This window comes from Protopterus annectens, chromosome 4.part0 (genome assembly GCF_019279795.1).
Source record: "Protopterus annectens isolate FY-2018-M chromosome 4.part0, PAN1.0, whole genome shotgun sequence".
In the NCBI taxonomy this organism is placed as follows: domain Eukaryota; kingdom Metazoa; phylum Chordata; order Ceratodontiformes; family Protopteridae; genus Protopterus; species Protopterus annectens.
This window is the reverse complement of record NC_056733.1, coordinates 922914631-922935532: the sequence shown is the minus strand read 5'-3', so window position 1 is coordinate 922935532 and position 20902 is coordinate 922914631. Positions and strand designations below refer to the sequence as shown.

Below are 20902 nucleotides of genomic sequence, written 5' to 3'. Positions count from 1 at the left end.
AAGAAGACCTATACCTTTACAAGACCAAGGTTAATCACATAAGAAAAAGCCCAACACGCAAGGTTTCATTCCTAATGGAGGAGGTGAAGGAGAGGTAAGAGGCCGGAGAGAAACAGGAGAAAATAGTCTCATAAACAATCCTGAAAATGTACTGGAGGTCGAACAACGTAACACAAGCTACACTTACCTGAAATCAGCTACTTAATAACGGAGATATCGTCATATTGTCGTCTCAGTCCACAAAGCAGTTTTCCAGTGTTCCAGTTCTTCCAAAACAGAGCACACATGTCATGTTCGACAGAGAATCGACTCTCTCTATTTTTTTTTCTCTCTCTTCTTTTTCCTATCCTCTCAGTGTCTGATACGATAGAATGTGATCGACCCAACCTCCAGAAAATAGAAACTGATAAGCTCCACAGATTCCTGAAAAGCGAAAAACAACTCCATTCTCAGAATTTCAACCAACGTGAAAGCGCAGAGGCACAACCCAGTATGCCTGGATGACGCAATAGGTAACGAAGGTGAATGGGCGGAGCCTTCACACAATTTCTGCAGGGATAATTGTATCTTGCACAAACACAGCATGATCGACACTATTGATGAGATACCCATCGCCCATAAATGCAAGGAGCTCTTCCCAAGCCCCATATGTAGTAGTTTAAAGGGACACTATCTCGTTGCTAACATCACATTTCTGTATCGGACCAAAGCTGAAAACACTACCACCCACCTAGCTAATCACCTCCCTTTTTGTGACATCATTAATGAGGTTCTAACAGTCCCGCCCATTTTGTTAACATCTTCCCGCTCCCGTTGCAGTTTTGTTTTCCCTCTGTAAACTGAAAGACTGTCGCTGTAGTTCCTATCTAGGGACAGATTAAATATTGCTCTTATAAGTTTAAAGGTTATCTAACAGTGTAGTGCCTCGCGGGCGGTACTGCGCAGCTTGGGGCGTGGCATACATGAGTAACGTGAATATGTTAGTGCATGTAGTGGCTTCAGTACTCGGTGATTTGCCATAAAAAACACAAATTTTATGAGTAGCAAAGCAAAATATGAGGCAGAAATCTGGACATTTGATAGTTATGCTTAGCCTGAGATGCGAAGAGTCTGTCCTGATTGTTTTGTAATGTATTACCAGCTTTTATAAGCCGGTATTTTGCAGTCAAACCTCAGCGCCATAGTAAACGTGGTTACCTTATTTATTGGCGTATAATTAAGTTGTTGTGTTGAGTCTTTTAGTTTACATGATTGTTCTTGTTTACTAACCAGACTGTTTTGGGATACAGTCCTAGCTAGTGGGAAAAGGCTTTGTTGATGTTTTTTATACAGTACTACTTTCGGCCTTCAGGTCTGTGATATAGTGGGGCCCTTAAGCGAATGGTTGTACGTGTTTTTTTTTTCTTTTTCTTTTTTTTTGTTAAAGTGAATATATTGTTGGAATACAGGTCCTGACAAAGTGGGTTTTAGTGTAGTGTTTACCGCGTACTGTACTTTCCAGTAGTTAAGCACTTAAATTCTCCCCCGTGTTTAATGGGGTATTGCGGGGGGTTTCCTCTTAATATTGTGACTCTACCTGTCTTGAATTACTGAGCTGTTCGTGTGCATTACTCCTGTTTTTGTGGAGTGGGCTGTGATTATTTCAGCTATCGTGTTTAACTTGCTGTTAAAAAGTTTAAAAACTGAAATGCGATTCTCTGGTCCTCGAAGTTTTACAGGGTTATATTCATTAGAATGAGTTGTACATTTGTAACTGCCTTGCTTCTCGTTTAATTGGCTGCGTGCTACTGTCAAATATGCATTTTGTTTAATTTATGTATTCACAGCGTCTCTAGTGTTTGGGGCCTTAAAGAGAAGCTTCAGTACTTTTAATCGTATTGTTTACTGTTTTAATGGATGCGATGTGCGAGAGTTGAGGCATATACCTACTTATCCACGTACTGATATCTGTGCACGTTGGACTTGAGGGGTGACACTCGATTTGGTTGCGTAAAAAAGGAAGCTCATATTTGTTGGGTACAGGGTAGGGAATGTTTTGTCTGTAATTTCATGTAGTGCCGGGGGGTATCCTTGTAAAACATCGCCGTTAAATCTATTTATCATTAGAATGAGAAAGTGTTTTAAGGGTGTGTGTGCGTGTGACAAGTTCATGGGTTTGTGTTTAGTGATACGTATTGTAGATCTGCTTTCACAGTTGCCTCCATACCGCTAATTCACTTGCTAAGGAATCACCCAATAGGCAAATTTGTAGCAGATAGTTTGACTTGTATAGTGACATTTTTAGTTGACCCTTAGTTACTTTGTGTGGTCTCAAGTCACTTTAATCAAAGTATTGCATTTTTGTACCTTGATAGAGGACAAGGAGAAAGGATCCACACAACGACCAAAGCAGTTGCTGTATACAGTAGAAGTTATGATGGTGATAGGCTGTACACGCAGCAACACTGACAGTAAAAGTTGTGATGCTGACTTTTTCATACACAGTCCTAGAAGAGCTGTACTGCAAAAACCATTAGAATCGAAATGTCGTCTGGCAGTTGGAAACACATTTTTTTATTTTATTTATTTATTTTTTTATTTAACATTTGTTGACCGGGAAAGTCCGACTAGGTTCCACTGAGCTCCAGATGCATGTTTTTGGAATAAATTGAAATTTCAATAATGAAGCCATCAATTTGCTTCAGGATAATTAGCATTGTGCTGCTACACAGGTCTGAGAGTTGACAACAATAATACTAAAAAAACTGGCTGATCATTTTTATCTGCATGCAAAATTCAAGTCATTTGTCTTCAGTGCCAAATAAGCTGCATTTAGCTTGGCAGCCACAGTGCTGTATGTGTGGATTGCCTTGAGTTTACTTCACTTGACTACAAGTGTTTCAAATACAAACCACACACAAAATGCTACTGATATATCTTAAATATTTTACTGAATTACCTGCTTTCACACACTGGATAAGCAGAGAAGTATGAAGAAATGCATTTAAACTGAACAAGTAAATGCAATACTGGTGGGCGGCCACGGTGGTGCAGTGGTTAGCACTGCCAAATCACAGCAAGAGGCTCTCCGGTTCGATCCTCAGCTGGGGTGCCTTCTGTGCGGAGTCTGCATGTCCTCCCTGTGGTCGCGTGGGTTTCCTCCGGGTGCTCCGGTTTTCTCCCATATCCCAAAGACATGCTGTAGGTGGATTGGACACTCTAAATTGGCCTTAGGTGTGAGTGTGTGCACCTTCTGTGTAAGGTTGGGCGCCGGGCTGGCAACTTGACACTGTAAAACTCCACTGCCAATCATGAGCAGACAAGGTGATCCTGTGGCGACCCCTAACTGGAAAAAGCCAAAAGAAGAAGTAAATGCAATGCTGGTATTTATTTCAAAATGCTGGTATGCATAGAAGACCGCTCATGATTTGCCAGTAGCATTCCCCTAACATTTTGCACCCAAGGTGGATGTCCCCTTTGCCCCACCCTGCTAGACTTCTGGATGTCAAAGCTCATCTGTGAGTCCATGGCTGTAGTCGGTCACTGGATTCTTACAATGGTAGTAAAACTTGTGTGGCTTTTCCAAGCTGGTGGCAAGGTACCATTTCAAGAACCACCTCACCAAAAATGTTTTGATTAGACACAATAAAAGGTGGAATTAAAAGAAGCTTACGCTGATCAATTTTTCAGGAGCTGTACATACTTCAGTTTTTGAAAGGAGGGAAGTAATGTGTTCCCTCATTAAATGCACAGTGTCTCCATATGGGTATGTTTATAGTATTTCTATTCCCAATCACTCCATGGATGCTTTCTGTGAAGTTTCCAAACTTAACCTGAGGGTGTGTGATACTGGAAATTATATTAAATAAGGGAATGTGAAGTCCCTTGCATATGCGGTGGAGGAGGGTTTGACCCCACCTTCATTCCAGGTCATTAAGTAGTTTGTTTTCTACTAAATAATTATCATAGTACTGATCTGTCATCCAATCAGGACATTAGGACCATACCACAAAACTCCAAAGATGCATCCCTTGAAGTGGTTCCTAATAGATTGTCCTTGTCTCTGTCCTACTCCACTGAAGAAGACTTCTAGCAAGAATACACCAATTTATGGTGTATTGTCTCTTCAGAACTTGATGGTTGAAAGTGGTGTGTGCTCCTTTTTATTATTTTTTTAGCTGAAATTTGACCAGATGCCGAAGGTTTAATGACAGCCCTAAAACTTTTAGGAGGGGAACTCGTTTTTTCCTCCTGTAGCTGGCTCATTAGCAGAGTCTACTGCCTCCTCTCATTCTTCAGGTCTACCTACCTCTCTTGGCTTCCTACAGAGCTGTTCCAATAAGGGCCAGGGCCAGCAAGGAGAGAAAAAGGAGTCCAGGTTTACTTCACACTACTCCTAGGAGTATTTTTACCCAATTTATTTTCTATGCCCTTTTACCACCTCATGGGTAGGGTATGCATTGTGTGGACCACACCAAACCACCCCACACTTCCACAAAGAGCAGACATCATCACCTCACCCACCCTCTTCACAGTTGTCTTCCTGGTCCCCAAAGGCCCCTCCCTTACTTCCCTCCCAGGATGTCCTCCCCTGTCAGCACCTCAGACTCCTGAGATGCTAATCAAACCCAAGTCACCTGCATTATAGTCAGGGTTTTATCCCATTAAGCCACAGCACATTTGAGCTGCTTTAACTTAATCTGTTAAGTAGTGGAAGTATGTGGGGAAACCATTGGATAATTTGGAAGTGGATATTGCAGAGGAAAACCCCCATCTTTATGTTGATTGGACTGAAGCTTAAGGAACAGTACAAAACAAATCTGGTTGTATCAGCATTATTAAGCACCATGTTTGTGTATTGTTTGAAAAAAAAATGTATACAATCTACGGGTATGGAAATAGAAATTTATAGACATGAAAATGTAGAAATTTTAAGTATGCAACTTTAAGATAATTGTAAAATAAAAAATTTCTGTGATCTAAAATTGTTAATGTGGCATAACATGTCATTAGACCATTTTGTGATTACTTTGTCTGTTGCAGGGTTGAGTGGGAATATCTTATCCTGGTAATCGTTGGGGAGGGTTAAAATTTACTGCAAAACATAAGGCAATTTCTACATTGCCTCAGTATGCCCTTATCCCCCAAGCTGGTAATGGAGATGGTGGGAAAGGCCATATCCATGCCTACAGACCATTTTTTATTGATTAGACAGTTTTAGACACGAGTGTACTGACTTGTAATTGCTAAGTATTTTTTGTGAAAGATTGTAATGAACATTATTGTTTTGTTTTGTAAGAAGTTGGATCCTGAAAAAAGGGGGGAAAGTGGCCCACTCCTTTAATGGGGTAAATAGCTGCATATCTGTTAATACAATATGCGTGTGTTATGTGTCATGTCTTGTAACTTTTAGTTTGGAATTATGGACAAAGAAAAAATAATTAGGTACTGTTATTGGTGCTATCAACTCAAAATACTTTCTAAATGTAGGAGGGATGGAACCGAAGTTTGAGAGCATATTAGATGTGACCCTTCAAATTCAGGAGAGCTTAGAGGTGCTTGTGTGCATGTGTATTGCACCTTTATGGTTTATGCTTGAAAATTGATTACTTTTTGGTTTCCTTAAATGAAATAAAGACATGTATGCATACATACATATATGGACACATAAATAAATGAAATATTTAGTTGCAAGGCTTCAATAACAAGATGGCGGAGAGTTACAAATGGTATTCAGTATCTTCACAGAAACCCAGCTGTGAATGCTCCACCCCAACTGGCTGTGCTTTTTGTGTTGTAACTAGTGATGATGGTAGATGAAGGCTAAAATGATCTGCTAATAGCTTGATCTATGATCCTGTGGGCTTGTGTTTGTGTTGTATTGGGACCAGTCTGCAAACATTTAAAGACCATCACTTGTGATTGTTCTTTTCTGACATTTAATGAGATTTTTTGCTAAAGCTCAGGCCTTTGCTTAAGCAAATTTGGGTATGAATATGTGAGTAAATGATTTAGGCCTAAACTGGCTGAAAATGTATTATGAACTACAGCTGACCTAACTAATATATTTTTATTATTTATTTATTTTTATTTTATGTTACTTGGGCAGTACATAACATACATAGACTCCTATTAGCAGTTTTCTATGCTGGTAGAGATAACAAGATCAGAAAAATGAAACTTTGATTATGGTGTGAGAAGCTCATTGCTAATTGGTTTCCTTCCTTTTTTCCATATTCCACTATCACATATTTTGGTTATTATATGTATTCCTGGATTCCAACTTGTTTTTGTTTCACAGCTTTCTGAGAAAAAACTATTTCATGCATTTTCAACTCCGTACAAGATCATAAGAAGTTACTTAGCTAATGGCCAAAGAACCTTTTTAAGCCTAACCATTCATGCCTCCATTTTCATAATTATCATTGCCCTAGAACTAGAATGACTTTGGTATATGGGATCATTGGAGGTTAATAGGCTATCGACCTAAAGGTCATTTCAAGCCTAGACATTTCGACAATCTATTAGAGAAGTACCTCGCAGGATGCGCAGTACCAAATTCCACCCTAATCATGCCTCCAGGCCAACAATTCTATTGAATCTGCTGAATATTCATTTCTCTCTCGAAATGAATATTGATGAATGCATTCTGTTGGTGCACAGGAGTGGCTTTTTTGTATTTGTTTGTTTTCTTAGCATTTTTTAGACATATTTCACATTTCAGTCAGGCTGAGGTAATCTGTTCAGCACAGTATTTACATGTGTTGTAGGACCATCACAAAATCCATGGTGTCGTAAACCACTAAACAGGTTCTTAGTACAGTACAGACTATAACATTTACTGGATGAATGTGTTTTAAAAACTTGGTAGCGATGTAAAGAAGTGGGAGGTGCAGGGGGGCTTGCCCACCTGAAAAAAACAGACTACATGCAAGATTTGCTTACTGGTTAACTGTGCATTGGATAGCCTTAGTACCATGTGAATTAGCATGCCTGCCAATCATCAGGCATTTCTACGTGCATTTTCCCTGTCAATCACTACAGACACACCCATATCTGCGCAGAACTGAGCACGAGGTGCTTCTCAAATAGAATGCCAACATTTCATCCCAATGTAATACCACAGATACTCTAGTGAATACCCAGGGATTGTATTTAGTCATGACTGCCCATGTCAAGGAAGGCTGTGGGTACCAGCTCCTGTAAGAATTTATGGAGCCCCATCCAGGTTCCTTTTGAACAGTGTCATAGAGGTGCTCTGCTTCACATAACTTGGCAGCCTACTCCAAAGACGTGGCAGTTACTATGAGACAAATTTGTTCCTCCAGCACGTCCTATTCATGTCGCAGACCATATTTATGCCCCTGCAGCAGCTAGCTCTAGCCCTATTTGATTTGCAGATGTGCAGTAAGTTTATTAGGTTTGGGTTGGAGTTTGCTGTTTAAGCCAGGTATAAATCTCAGCTAAGACATCTGTATGATACAGAGTATAGTGACAGGGACTTTAGTCGGTCTGTGTAAGGCAATTGCTGGAGTCCCTTGATCTTCTCTGTTAGAAAACTCTGAGGTTTCTCCAGTTGCTGCAGGTGCTTTGTATGGTACATGCCAATAGAGCCATTATACTCAATTATGGGCCTGAATAGTGACAAGTATAGAGTGGTTATAACCTCTTTTGCTCTATAGGTGATGCCTTTGCTAATCACGTGTGCTGTATAGAAAGCCTTCCTTACTACAGTAGACATATGGTGGTCAAAGTTAAGGTTGCAATCTACTTGTGATCCTAGATTCCTTACCACTTCATTGGTAAGTAGGGTATTGCTGTTAATTTGATAGTGTGTGTGATGATGTGAGGTAGTGCCATCTGTGTCAGGGACAGAAGGGCAAATTATGTGTAACATATGCCAGCATAATTAGCTGGAGTTTTGTAAATAATGTTATGTCATTTGAGTTTTACACTGATCTGTGCAGAAGTTTGTGTTAAAATGTATTGGTCAGGTTGCTTTTGTTAAAAATGCATCAACAGTGGGTCTGGCTGGACAGAGAGGAGATATACATGAATTCCAGACAGTCTTATGTGTAACTAGTCTAAGTTTAGCTGACTTTGAAATTGTTTTATACACAATCCAACCAACCTCAACTTCATGAATCCTTGCAAGTATAGCGTATTTAAGTAGTACATTAATGTTAAAGTTTTCCAGTCTCAAACACCAGAGGCTACACTAGACATTCTATGTTGCTATGTAACCACAGCATAAATGCAAAAGAGATCACTTTGCAACCCTTAAGACCTTTCAAGATTTAGACAAACCATCCAGACACCATATAAGCAAATATTAAACAAAGAGAGTTAGAGCTATCAGGGAAGGAAAAATTCAAAATTGATCATGTACATCTACATTAGCAAACACAGAAGATTTACACATGAAAGTGAATTACCTATTGTCTATTGGGTACTATTAATTTTTCTTCTTTAATAGAAGGTCCCAGTAAGCTAAAATCAGCTCAATGCTTGTACAAACTCCCTGACATTTCTGCTCCTTGTATTACCGAAACATATGGTACATTTACTCATATCTCCGAGTATCAGTATTTCAGTGCAATAAAATTAAGGAGTAAAGGAAATGCACTATTTCTGCACAGAGATTCATTAACTTCTTACAACAGCTATCAAAGCCCTTGCTCCAACATCTCTTCCAGGTTAATCTCTAGCAAATATCTTACAATATAAAGTGTCCTGAACTGACTAATTATATATACAGCCAACGGATTCCAGGTCTCCTTTCTATATGATCCAAGCAAAGCAACATATTAAAGACGATTGTCTCTCTCTCCCTCGTGCTTACTCTGGAAACGATGTTAGAGAGAAGGGATCACAATCTGTCTGAGAGCCAATCTCTGATATAAATGGTTTAAAAAGGGGGAGGAGGAAAATCCACCCAAAATTTCTGTTGTAATTGATAATATAGAATTAGGAGATAGCTGGGAATAAAATGAAGTGATCTCCTAGCATTGCACTAAACTAATACACTGCTTATATTATACTTAAAAGCATACACAATCTTACCTCCTACTACACTATGAAGTTGAATAATTAAACAAGCCTCAAGACATAATTTTATGAAAAATCATACACAGAATTCTAAAACACAAAAAAAAGCTGTCAACACATACCTGGCTTACAAGCACTAGTGGAATCTTAGACTTAAATAATTAAACAGCTTACTGGACTATAGTCAGAGTTGCAGACTTACTGAAACTCCACCTGAATCTGAACTCTTATGCTGAAGCAGATACTGAAAAGGTTTTTGAGACACTGCACAATCATATGTTCACTATGGGGTGTCTGAGACTGAATGAAAAATGGTAAGTCAATAAGAACTTCTTCCTAAGAAAAGGAGGTCTCACTGAATAGGCAAAGGTATTAAGAGTATTAATACATACAATATGGGTCAGTATTAAAATTATCTGTGTCTTAAAGAACTAAGATGTATAAATTTAGTTAAGTGAACAGAGTATCATAACCTGGTAACACACTAAATAGGCAATGATTTATCTTGTTGCACATTACAATATATGAGTACTTATGAAAGCAGAGGAAAGAGAAATTGTCTTATCAGATGAGTATATAACACTGTATTATGTTCTTTTTGTCAGACCTACTATGCTGTAACTTTAAACTTCCTAAATATATATTATGTTTTGTGAAGCCACCTGAAGAACATGACTCTACTATGTGCTATCGGAAGCTTCCCATTTACAGATAGCATTCTTTATCTCCTGATATATGTCCATGGTAATTTCATTGAGGGTCATTAAAAGCTAAACCTAAACTAAGAGAAAAGTTCTAAAATATAGGTAAGCTGTTTGAGGGAAAAAAACATCTCAAATATAGACGCTATCTTTCAACTATGAGAGATAAATTCCTTGTGGTATCTAATTGAAAATAATTAAAAACCTAAACTCAAGCTCTTAAGTTATTTGCTCAGGAAATTGGTCTAAGTAGCATATTTCAATTAGAATTAAAAATCTATTTCAACTAATATACAAAATTACTATCATTAATTATTAATTACAAACTAATGCAGGCATGGAAGTCATATTATGCTAATTATCTGATGGATCTTAGAATAACAAGAGATCTTTGTATTATAAATTGTTGTATACATAGTTCTATAACGCCTCTTACAGAAAATAGTAGATTGTGGACACGCACTGGGGAAAGTCTGCAAGGGGTAGAATGTCACTTGTTAATACTAACACTGAAGATAACACTTCAATATTGCTTACATACCGTATACTTAAAATATTACTACTCTTATAAAGAGACTGATTTATGTCTTAACCACTACAACAGCATCCAAATTACACTGACAGTAAAGACAAAATGACACTATTGGAATCATGGAACGTTAAAGGTCTCCAAAGTAATAAAAAAGAGGTTAATCTTGCACCTAATTTATAAATCAGAAGCTGAAATAACGCTTATTCAGGAAACACACATGACCACAGCTCAATGGGAGAAGGAAGCAAATAAGAAATGGGCAAAATTGATTTTAGCAGCTGGGAATGATAATGCATCTAAAGGGGTAGCAATAGTAGTTAAAAATTCTTTCAAAGGCATTATAAAAGCAAGTGGTACTGATCCCAATGGCAGGTGGTGCTACTTAGCATGCTCCCTCCCACCTTTCAAAAGAAATATTATTATTCTAAATGTTTATGGTCCCTGCATGCAACAAACTGCTTTTATATATGACATTTACTCAATTTTAGAAAAAAATTCCCAAATTACTTGTATATATTAGGTGGGGACTGGAATATGACTAACAGACCTGAACTTGACAGAACGAACAAAGACAATAAACAACCTGTGGATTTGACCAATCTTATAAATGAGCTAGAGGAGGATTTCAATTTATTTGACCCCTTTGAACTCTTCAGACAGGACTATGATATCAGTAAATACACATTCTTCTCAACGTCCCATAAATCATGGTCCAGAATAGATTTTTTTCTAATCTCAGCAAATTTCAACAAGGTTGAAATAAAATATTGGACGGACCCTAGGACTTTGATCATGCCAAAATCAACCTAAAAATAAATGAGACTAAACCAAACACAAACGAGAAATGGGCAACAAACTTGACCCTGAACCACAATCTTTTAAAAAATAGGGAAATCTCTCAAGAAATAACAGAACTACTTGACCAGACCTACAGTAACTTAGATAAATCTAATATCCCATTGGATATACAGTGGGCAGCTGCCAAGGCAACACTCAGAGCAATATTAATACAAAAAGCATCAATACTCAAAAAACAAGCCAAATCCCAGATTGAAAATCTAGAAACTAAGCTAAAAAACCTTGAAATACAAATGCAACAAAAACAATCTCCGGGCCTTGAGAAGCAGGCCATTTCTATACAAAAACAACTGCAAGAACTACAATTGAATCACCTCTCTCTTATTGAACTCAGATTACTGCATAGATACGGTGAATGGACCCAAACTCCTTCCAAGGTCCTGGCCAGAATAATCAATATAAAACCTCCCTCCTTCAAAATAAAAGAAATTAAATATAACAATAAAATACTAAACTCGGACAAGGATATTATAAAAACCTTTGAAGAAGCATACCAATAAATGTATGGCCCACACCTCCTGGAAGATCAAGTGGCATCCAGTATGTTTTCAGACTAACTGCATTTCCCACAAATCAATGATACCCAAGTTAAGCTTCTTAAACAACCTGTAACTACTGAAGAAATATTTTTAGCCATCAAGAAAATGAAATTAGGGAGATCCCCAGGACCAGATGGCTACACATCAGAATTTTATAAAACCTTTGCAAAGCTCTTAGTCCCAATTCTATTCAAAATATATAATCACATAATAAAACACGGAGTCACAGATCTATACATAAATAATTCTAAAACAATTTTCATATTAAAACCTAGCACAACTGGTCAAAATCTTAACGACTATCGTCCAATTACATTAATTAACCTAGACATAAAAATACTAGCAACAGTAGTAGCACACAGATTGGTCAAAATATTACCCTCTATCATATCCCCTGAGCAGTTAGGCTTTATGAAACACAGACAAGCATGGGATAACACATTAACAATAGAAGCAATAACTAATATGACGATTAAAGACACTTCCCCTAAATACGCATTATCAGTAGATGCGCAAAAGGCTTTCGACCGAGTTAACTTAAATTTCTTGTTCCAAGTCTTAAAGCACTATGCTCTCCCTGAAGAATTTATAGCTATGATTAGAGTCTTGTACAATAAAGCCACCACCACGCTGCATATAAATAAAACAAACTCACATCCTATATATATATATATATATATATATATGCAATGGTACTAGACAAGGCTGCCCGCTTTCCCCATATCTTTTCAATCTTTACCTAGAAGTCCTCCTCCTAAAGCTAAGTCAAAAAACATTTAACCACTCTATTTACATCTCAAGGGTTCAAGTTAAATACACGGCATTTGCTGACTATCTCAACATTTATTTTCAGCACCCTTCCACTGACCTTGTGAAAATCCTAAGCTCGATTGACAAATTCTCGGCAATCTCAAACTATGCTATGAATCCCAATAAATCCAGAATATTCCTGTTAAACCCTCATAGCCATAAGGAAACCTTCTTCCCAGAGTCAAAGATCAAAATAGAATACTCACGCAAATACCTTGGTGTTACCTTCACTCACCCTCAAAAAGAAATTATAAAAGAAAATCTCTATATAATTTGGTCAAAAATTACAAAAGATTTGGACAGATGGAAAAACTTAAACCTCTCTTTCCTATCCAAGGCATCAGTCATAAAAATGAATATTCTTCCCAAAATATTATACCACTTTCAAGCGGTAAGCCAATGTGTCCTAAACAAATTATTTTCCAAATTGAAAACAACACTGGGTAAATTTATATGGCACCCTAAGAGCATTCGAATTAGTTACAAAAAACTAATACTACCTAAGGAAAGGGGTGGTCTGAGTCTTCCTGATTTCCAAACATATTACCATATTATTAGAGCTAACCACATTATGCGACTAACCCATTTTGAACCCTTTGATACCTCCTGGAACCCCCTTTGGATAAAAATTTACTACCAGAATCTAAAAACATCTAACATTAACCCAAAAGCCATTCCTTTCCTTAGCAACAAAACTCTAAGAAGCTTCAATTTACATCCTGTTATAATCAATAATGTAACATTCCAAAAACTGACCGCTTCCTTAAACATAAGGAATTCCTTAATTATGGCACAACCAATACATATGAACCCTGAATTCAAAATAAATAACAAAATGCTAAACTTAGAAAACTACCCAAATATTAAAAACTGTACAGTATGGGACCTATATCAATTAAAGGGTCAGCTCCTAAGTCACATTCTTAATGCCTTGGCATTAAATAAAAAATACAGAATAATTGTCAATCAAGTAATTTACTTAATATCCTTGAAAACATCAAAAATAAACATATCCTTACAAGAATTCCAGTTATATCAACAACTCATCTCCCAATTACTACTAAAAAACAAAATGCTTTCGAATACTTATTATTCACCCAAACTAAACACCAATCTGAAATTCTACACTCAAACTATTGGATAACCCAAAATGTAAAATTAACTAACGAACAAAAATTGGCGGCAATACAAATAACTACAAAACTTACTCCTTTTAAAAAGTTAATTTATACCCAAATCATGATAAATAACAACGCCTACCATACGCCACTCTTCCTGAATAAAATAGATCCTAATACCTCACCTTTTTGTCCCACGTGTACTAACACAATAGCTGACATCTTGCATATCTTTTGGTCGTGTAAAAATGTTCACAAACTTTGGTGCTCTTTAAGAGTGAAACTGGAGAAATCAGGATACATGAAATCTACCCTCTCATGGGAAATGTCAATATTGAACATTTTCCCCAATGCATACACGTTAGAATCCAAACAGATTATTGTAACATTAAGTGCATTACTCAAATTCTACATAGCTCTTAACTGGCTTGATAGATCCAAAATTTCCTGGTCAGAATTCAAAAATGTGGCTATTAAATATGTTTTGGCTAACAAATTAAAAACTGTCAGTCAAAAGAAACTAACCTATTTCAAGATTTACTGGGGGAAGCTAATAGAAATACTACCCTAGTCCAGCACTAAAATTAAAGTACCTAGCCCTATTGTATTAATTTTAATTATATTAATTGTTAAATCTTCTTCCAACAATCCTTGGAGACTGTAATTTAAGCTAGTACTTTCATTTGGTATGCCGTGATCCACTAGTACTCTAATGCAAATCTAAACTCTACCAAATATTCTTCATGAGTGACATCCATTTGTAAATAATGTATATATTGTAAATAGTTCTCCTTGTTAGATTTAGGGAGACAATTAAAATGTTTCTTATATACTAGGTAACAATGGTCAATGACAAACTTCTATGTAAATAACTAGTTATTAATGTCTTACTACTACTCCTATTTCAGTTGATAGTATACGACATGCTCTGTCATCGGATAAAGTTTTGTGTTACAATGGGGATAATGTACTTTTTCTTTTTGCTTAAACTTTAAGAAATCACACCAGCAAGGATAAACTCACAGGAAATTGTGAATTGCAGTATAACATGTGTTATTTGATCCTTTGTAAATCCATTGTTATTTTATTTCTACTATGTATTAATTGTTTCCTTTCCTTTGTTTGCTTTGTAATGTATAACTGTGGTAAATGTAATAAAAAGTTAATTCATAATAATAAAAAATAAATAAATAAAAGAATAAACGGAAAAAAGATACAGTAGGTAACTTGCTTAATGAGAAACGAGATTTCCTTGTTACTTGATGTCTCATTACCTAGAAATGGGCTGTCTTTCTTTTCAAAAGTTTAGAGCTGATGAAACATGAAGTACTTAAAAAATATACAAAGGCAATGAATCGAGCATGCCTCTCAACCTCTAAATGGAAGAAATCTGGACAAAGCCAAATATAATGGGGGGGGGGGCAAAATCAGGGAAAACTTTTAAATATTGTTCTAGTACACTTGGAAAGATGCTAGAACAACAGGTTTTGCATAATAATTTATTTTCTGAAGACTATGAAGCATGAAACTCAAATGTATGTAATTATTTTTTTGATTTCAACTTTCAATGATTTGCCAGAAAACCACACATTTTAGAAAGAACCGACCAAAACCTGAGGCAAAAAAAAAAAATTGGCAGCTGAGTGATATGAATCAGAGTAGTTTCTGAAGCTTCAGTTTTGAAGTTCTGTGTGGAAGATTCAGCACACTGGGTTGATGCAGTCTGAATTTGTTCGCCCATAACTAGGACTGGCGGAAATGGGAGTATTGCTGCTGAAGTTTTTCTTTTTTGAAGTCTAGCTAAACAGCCTAAATCTAATTGGCTGTGCCTTGTGAAAATCTATACTGTAGCTTGTCTTGGAGGTTTGTTTTTAGTAGGACCCCTGGAACCTTCTGATAGTTCTTCTCCTTCACACGCAAGAAATAATCCACGACCTTGGAGAAAGAAACCGGAACTTTGTTAAAATCCAAAAAGCAGTGTTTTATTTCTGAAGTATTCCAAAAATCACAAGTAAAATCACACAAGCGCTTTCGCTCAGGCAGTCCTGAGCTTTATCAAGTGGAAACAAATTGCAATATGCAGTAACCTCCATTAAATAGCCTGAACAATTATCCAATTAATTAATTTGTGCAATCTAGTGTTTAAAGTGCTCTAGTGCTTACAAGTTGAGTATTAAAAAGGTTGTAATCATTACATCAACCCAGAAAATAAAAAGTTTGCAATAACATGTATACTTAAAAATAACTAACCATAAAAAATATTTACAAATACCAGTTTCCCACGTTTTAGACCATATAATTCTGAAATCTGGTTAAGTTAAAAGATTATTAGAAAATATTTTTAAAAAGTGTTTAAATTGTCAGTGGATAGTTGGAAGGTTATTTTTTCTCATTTTTACTTTACATTGGTAAAAACTTATGATAAAAATGTGCATGGGGTATTTTTTAGTGCCCTTCCATACAACTTTACATGTAGAATTTGATTTGTTAGTCAAGGTAGTGTTGCCATGGTACACTTTTTTAAAATATTTTCTAATAATCTTTTAACTTAACCAGATTTCAGAATTCTATGGTCTAAAACGTGGGAAACTGGTATTTGTAAATGTTTTTTATGGTTAGTTATTTTTAAGTATACATGTTATTGCAAACTTTTTATTTTCTGGGTTGATGTAATGATTACAACCTTTTTAATACTCAACTTGTAAGCACTAGAGCACTTTAAACACTAGATTGCACTAATTAATTAACTGGATAATTGTTCAGGCTATTTAATGGAGGTTACTGCATATTGCAATTTGTTTCCACTTGATAAAGCTCAGGACTGCCTGTGATTTTACTTGTGATTTTTGGAATACTTCAGAAATAAAACACTGCTTTTTGGATTTTAACAAAGTTCCGGTTTCTTTCTCCAAGGTCGTGGATTATTTCTTGCTCGTTTTTGGTTTTCTCTACATCATTTTACTTGATCTTGTCTGCCATGGCCAACGGGGAAGAAACCTTCAACCCAGGAGAAACTCCTGAAATTCTGAAAACCACTGCAAACGATCTTCCGGTGAGCAGAGCGGAGTTCAACCAAGTATTGGTTGCACTCAGGGAGCTTACTAATTTGCTAAAGCCCACTACGGCTGCTTCTCCAGGGCTAGCTTGCAACCAGCAACAAGCACTACAAAATAAATCTGGATTACCGGTAATTGCGGACCCGGAAGAGGGTACAAGCTACACATTATCCTCCACGGACATGTCTGGCGCCGGATCCAGAAGAAATAACACTACTCATCGCCAAGAAGCTACTAGAGCTCCTGAAACTAACATACAACCAGGGACTAATGGAACCAGCAATTCTGCTTCAAAATATAGAAACAAGGATGTAAACTTTACAAAATGGGCTGGCCAGCGCTTCACCTTTTCTAAAGGTAGCAACAACTCTAATAATTTCTCTAATTTTGATCAGAGTATGGACTTGTTCAAGGACAAATTATACTCCTTAAGGAGTACACAGCTAGAGATAGATTACTTGAATGAATGTTTGAGAGTAAAGTGTGTTCCGAAAGGGCTACGCTTTTTCAAATTTCCAAACAATGTCCAGTATGGCACTGATTATTATTTTAACTTGTGTGAGATTTTAGACAAAGCTGGATTGGAAATGTTGCATGTCATGGTAGGGGAATACGAACTGAAAGCACAAACATTAATGAATGAACTAGACGTTTTAAACAATGAGTTAACATCTAACACTGATTTTAGTGCTTTCAAACCAAACTACGACAAGGTTTTTGATAATGTTGATGTTTTTTGTGATAAGATTCTAAATAGAAAACTAAGAAAATTAGAACGTGATCTCATAGAATACAGGGATGGCCTGGCCTACCCCAGCCCCAATGGTTACATTAAAACTTCTTCTAAAAACAATAACACAAACCCAGATAGGGCTAGTGACACATATAATAGACAAGAGGAACCCCTCAGAAGAAGTGAAAGGCTAGCAGAGAAAAACAGAAAGGGTACTAACAACCAGGATTTTCACCAGAACCCCGGCCAGCCCGGGGTTTGGGGGCACACACAAAGGCAGGCACCGAGGTCTTGGAACTTTGTTCACCAATAAGCCATCACACATCAACCATTTCAACATCCCTGGTTGATCCCAAAACTGACCGAACCCCAAACTTAGATCCACCTAATCCCACTAATATTGAGGGTAACTGTACTATTTCAAAGAGAAACAACTTTGTCATATATAATTATACGGACATGGACCTTCCTAAGAATGCGTTTGATGTTTTCACTCGAGGGCTGCACTTTGTTCCAACTAAACCCATGAACTTAACACAAGCCTTGATAGATCTAAAAATGTTTACCAGAGCTTTAAACTTAAATTTGATTTTTAAAGGGCAAACAATCAATGAAGCAGGCCCAACGCGTACAAGTCTCTTCAACCCTCCACTACACCCAATAATTCTCTTTTTTGAAAAGTTAGTGGAAAACGACTTCAGGAAAGTATATAACAACCAAGAAATTCTACTTCACCCAAACTTTTCTGAACAAGAAATGAATTTTATAAAACACTTGCACGAAGAGAAAATCAGGGTCATGAAACCTGATAAAGGAGGGGGAATTGTACTTATGTTCTCAGAGGATTACGAAGCCCACATGCACACTATGTTGCAGAACGACGAACAGTACGAGATGGTTTCACGAAACGAGATTAATATAGCTTTTGGTGAGATCAAGTACTATCTTAATGACCTTTTATTACAACAGGCCATTAATGAAAAGGTCTACAACTATTTACATGTGGAAAAGCCTAGAATACCAGTCATCTTTGGGATACCTAAAACCCACAAAGGAACAAATCCACTGCTATTCAGGCCGATTGTATCAGGAGCAGGTGGAGTGACCGAACCCCTGGGAAAATTTATTGATCATATGACCAAAGAATATACACCGCTACTGTCCCATGTCTGCAAGGATTCTTGGCACTTCCTTCGGGACATCCCCACCTCCTGTTACTCCCCAGACACTTTATTGGTCACAGTAGACATTAAAGACCTGTTTTCCAGTATCCCTCATCAAGAAGGTTTAGAATGGTTTGCCCAATTTCTTGGCCAGAAGACAACTCTCAGTAACAAAATGTCCAACTTATTGACCGAAATGATGGAGATGGTTTTGTCCAACAACTTCATCTTTTTCAATGGTGAACTATACCGACAACGCAAGGGGGTTGCCATGGGGGCATCTTGTGCATCCTTCTACGCAAATGTAGTACTGCACATGTGGGAGCATACTTTCGTTCTCACACCCCCATGGAAAGATCACATCCTTTTCTACAGGCGTTACTTGGACGACATCTGTATTCTATGGTCTGGCCCTGAAGGGAACCTATCTGAATTCCTCACACACATCAATTCAACAACGAATTTCCTACAATTTACACACACAGTGGACCAGCATGAACTTCATTATCTGGACATTACTCTTTACAAGGACTACAATCAAAAAACTTTCCAATCCAAATTACACAGAAAGACCACATTTTCCAACTCCCTGTTGCATTTCGAAAGTGCCCACCCATTATATCAAAAGAGGGGGATCATCAAAGGGCAGCTCATCAGAGCAAGTAGAATATGCAGTACGGAAAAAGATTTTGATTCTGAAGTGGATTTTCTGAAAAATCTTTTCTTGGAGAGTGGTTACCCCCTGGAATTATTTACAACTTTAGCAGCAGAGGTAAAATCCGCACGACATTCCCTCTATAAACCAATACTAGGAGGAGGTCTTGTACCGGTAACCAACAACATACAAAATAAGGATACTGTTCACACTAACAGTTTTGCACATACATACTCATCAAATTCCCACGAACTGGAAGAAACAATTTTACACCACTGGCCGGTTTTAACCCTCTTTGAAGAACTAAAGGACCACATACCACCTAAACCCAGTTTTGTACGTAGAAGAGGGGCTAACTTAAAGGAATTATTTGAAAGAAACCGGAGAAAAGAGTTGAAGGTAAAACAACCAAGGCTGGGCACATTTAAATGTGGTGCCTGTGCCCAATGTCATGCCATATCCAAAGAAGTGGCCCCGTACCTCCCTTCTAGGAACTACAAGATACACCCCACTGGTTTTTACACCTGTGCCTCTAGAGGGGTTGTATACTTAGGGATGTGCACCAACTGTCAAAGTTTCTACGTGGGCAAAACTGAGAGGGAACTAAGAAAACGTATCTACGAGCACCTTTACGACATGACCAGGAAGAAGGAAACCAGCGCCTTCTACAAACATTCACTCTCCTGCCCGGAACCTAAAATCCAGTTCCTAGTCCTGGAACAGGTTGAGCCAGATGCAAGAGGTGGCGACTGGGAATCCACCTTGGGCTATCGTGAACTATTATGGCAATTGAGATTGAATGCAGGGAAGCCACCGGGTCTGAATGGGACAATTAGTATTAAACCGGTCCTCAAGCTCAGGAGGGCTAGGTTGTAGTTTTTATAGTTGACCCCTTTTACAACACAGTATCCCCACACAGTTCACTAAATTATTGAAAAACCATGGCAACACTACCTTGACTAACAAATCAAATTCTACATGTAAAGTTGTATGGAAGGGCACTAAAAAATACCCCATGCACATTTTTATCATAAGTTTTTATCAATGTAAAGTAAAAATGAGAAAAAATAACCTTCCAACTATCCACTGACAATTTAAACACTTTTTTAAAATATTTTCTAATAATCTTTTAACTTAACCAGATTTCAGAATTCTATGGTCTAAAACGTGGGAAACTGGTATTTGTAAATGTTTTTTATGGTTAGTTATTTTTAAGTATACATGTTATTGCAAACTTTTTATTTTCTGGGTTGATGTAATGATTACAACCTTTTTAATACTCAACTTGTAAGCCCTAGAGCACTTTAAACACTAGATTGCACTAATTAATTAATTGGATAATTGTTCAGGCTATTTAATGGAGGTTACTGCATATTGCAATTTGTTTCCACTTGATAAAGCTCATGACTGCCTGAGCGAAAGCGCTTGTGTGATTTTACTTGTGATTTTTGGAATACTTCAGAAATAAAACACTGCTTTTTGGATTTTAACAAAGTTCCGGTTTCTTTCTCCAAGGTCGTGGATTATTTCTTGCTCGTTTTTGGTTTCCTCTTCTCCTTCACACCTTACTCTGTCTGCCTATCCTGGTCTCTGCAAAAAGTTGCCATGCCACTTGTCAATTCCTTGACATATACCTCTGAGAATGACATCTGTCCTTGGAACGGACTTCCTAAATATGTATGTAAAGCTTGTAACAACACTGACACAGAC

At 37.2% G+C, this 20902-nt stretch overlaps 1 protein-coding gene across 2 annotated transcripts in view; it reads right to left on the bottom strand.

Annotated features, from left to right (window-relative positions):
• The window catches only part of LOC122799678 (coiled-coil domain-containing protein 9-like), a 784040-nt gene extending 783451 nt beyond the window's left edge, over positions 1-589 (bottom strand). Inside the window, exon 1 of one of the 2 annotated variants that reach the window (XM_044068898.1) lies at positions 188-589. The gene's annotated coding sequence lies outside the window, so the exon portion shown is untranslated. The remainder of the gene's footprint in view (positions 1-187) is intronic. The other variant, XM_044068899.1, reaches the window with a different exon arrangement.
• Positions 590-20902: the final 20313 nt, after the last annotated feature.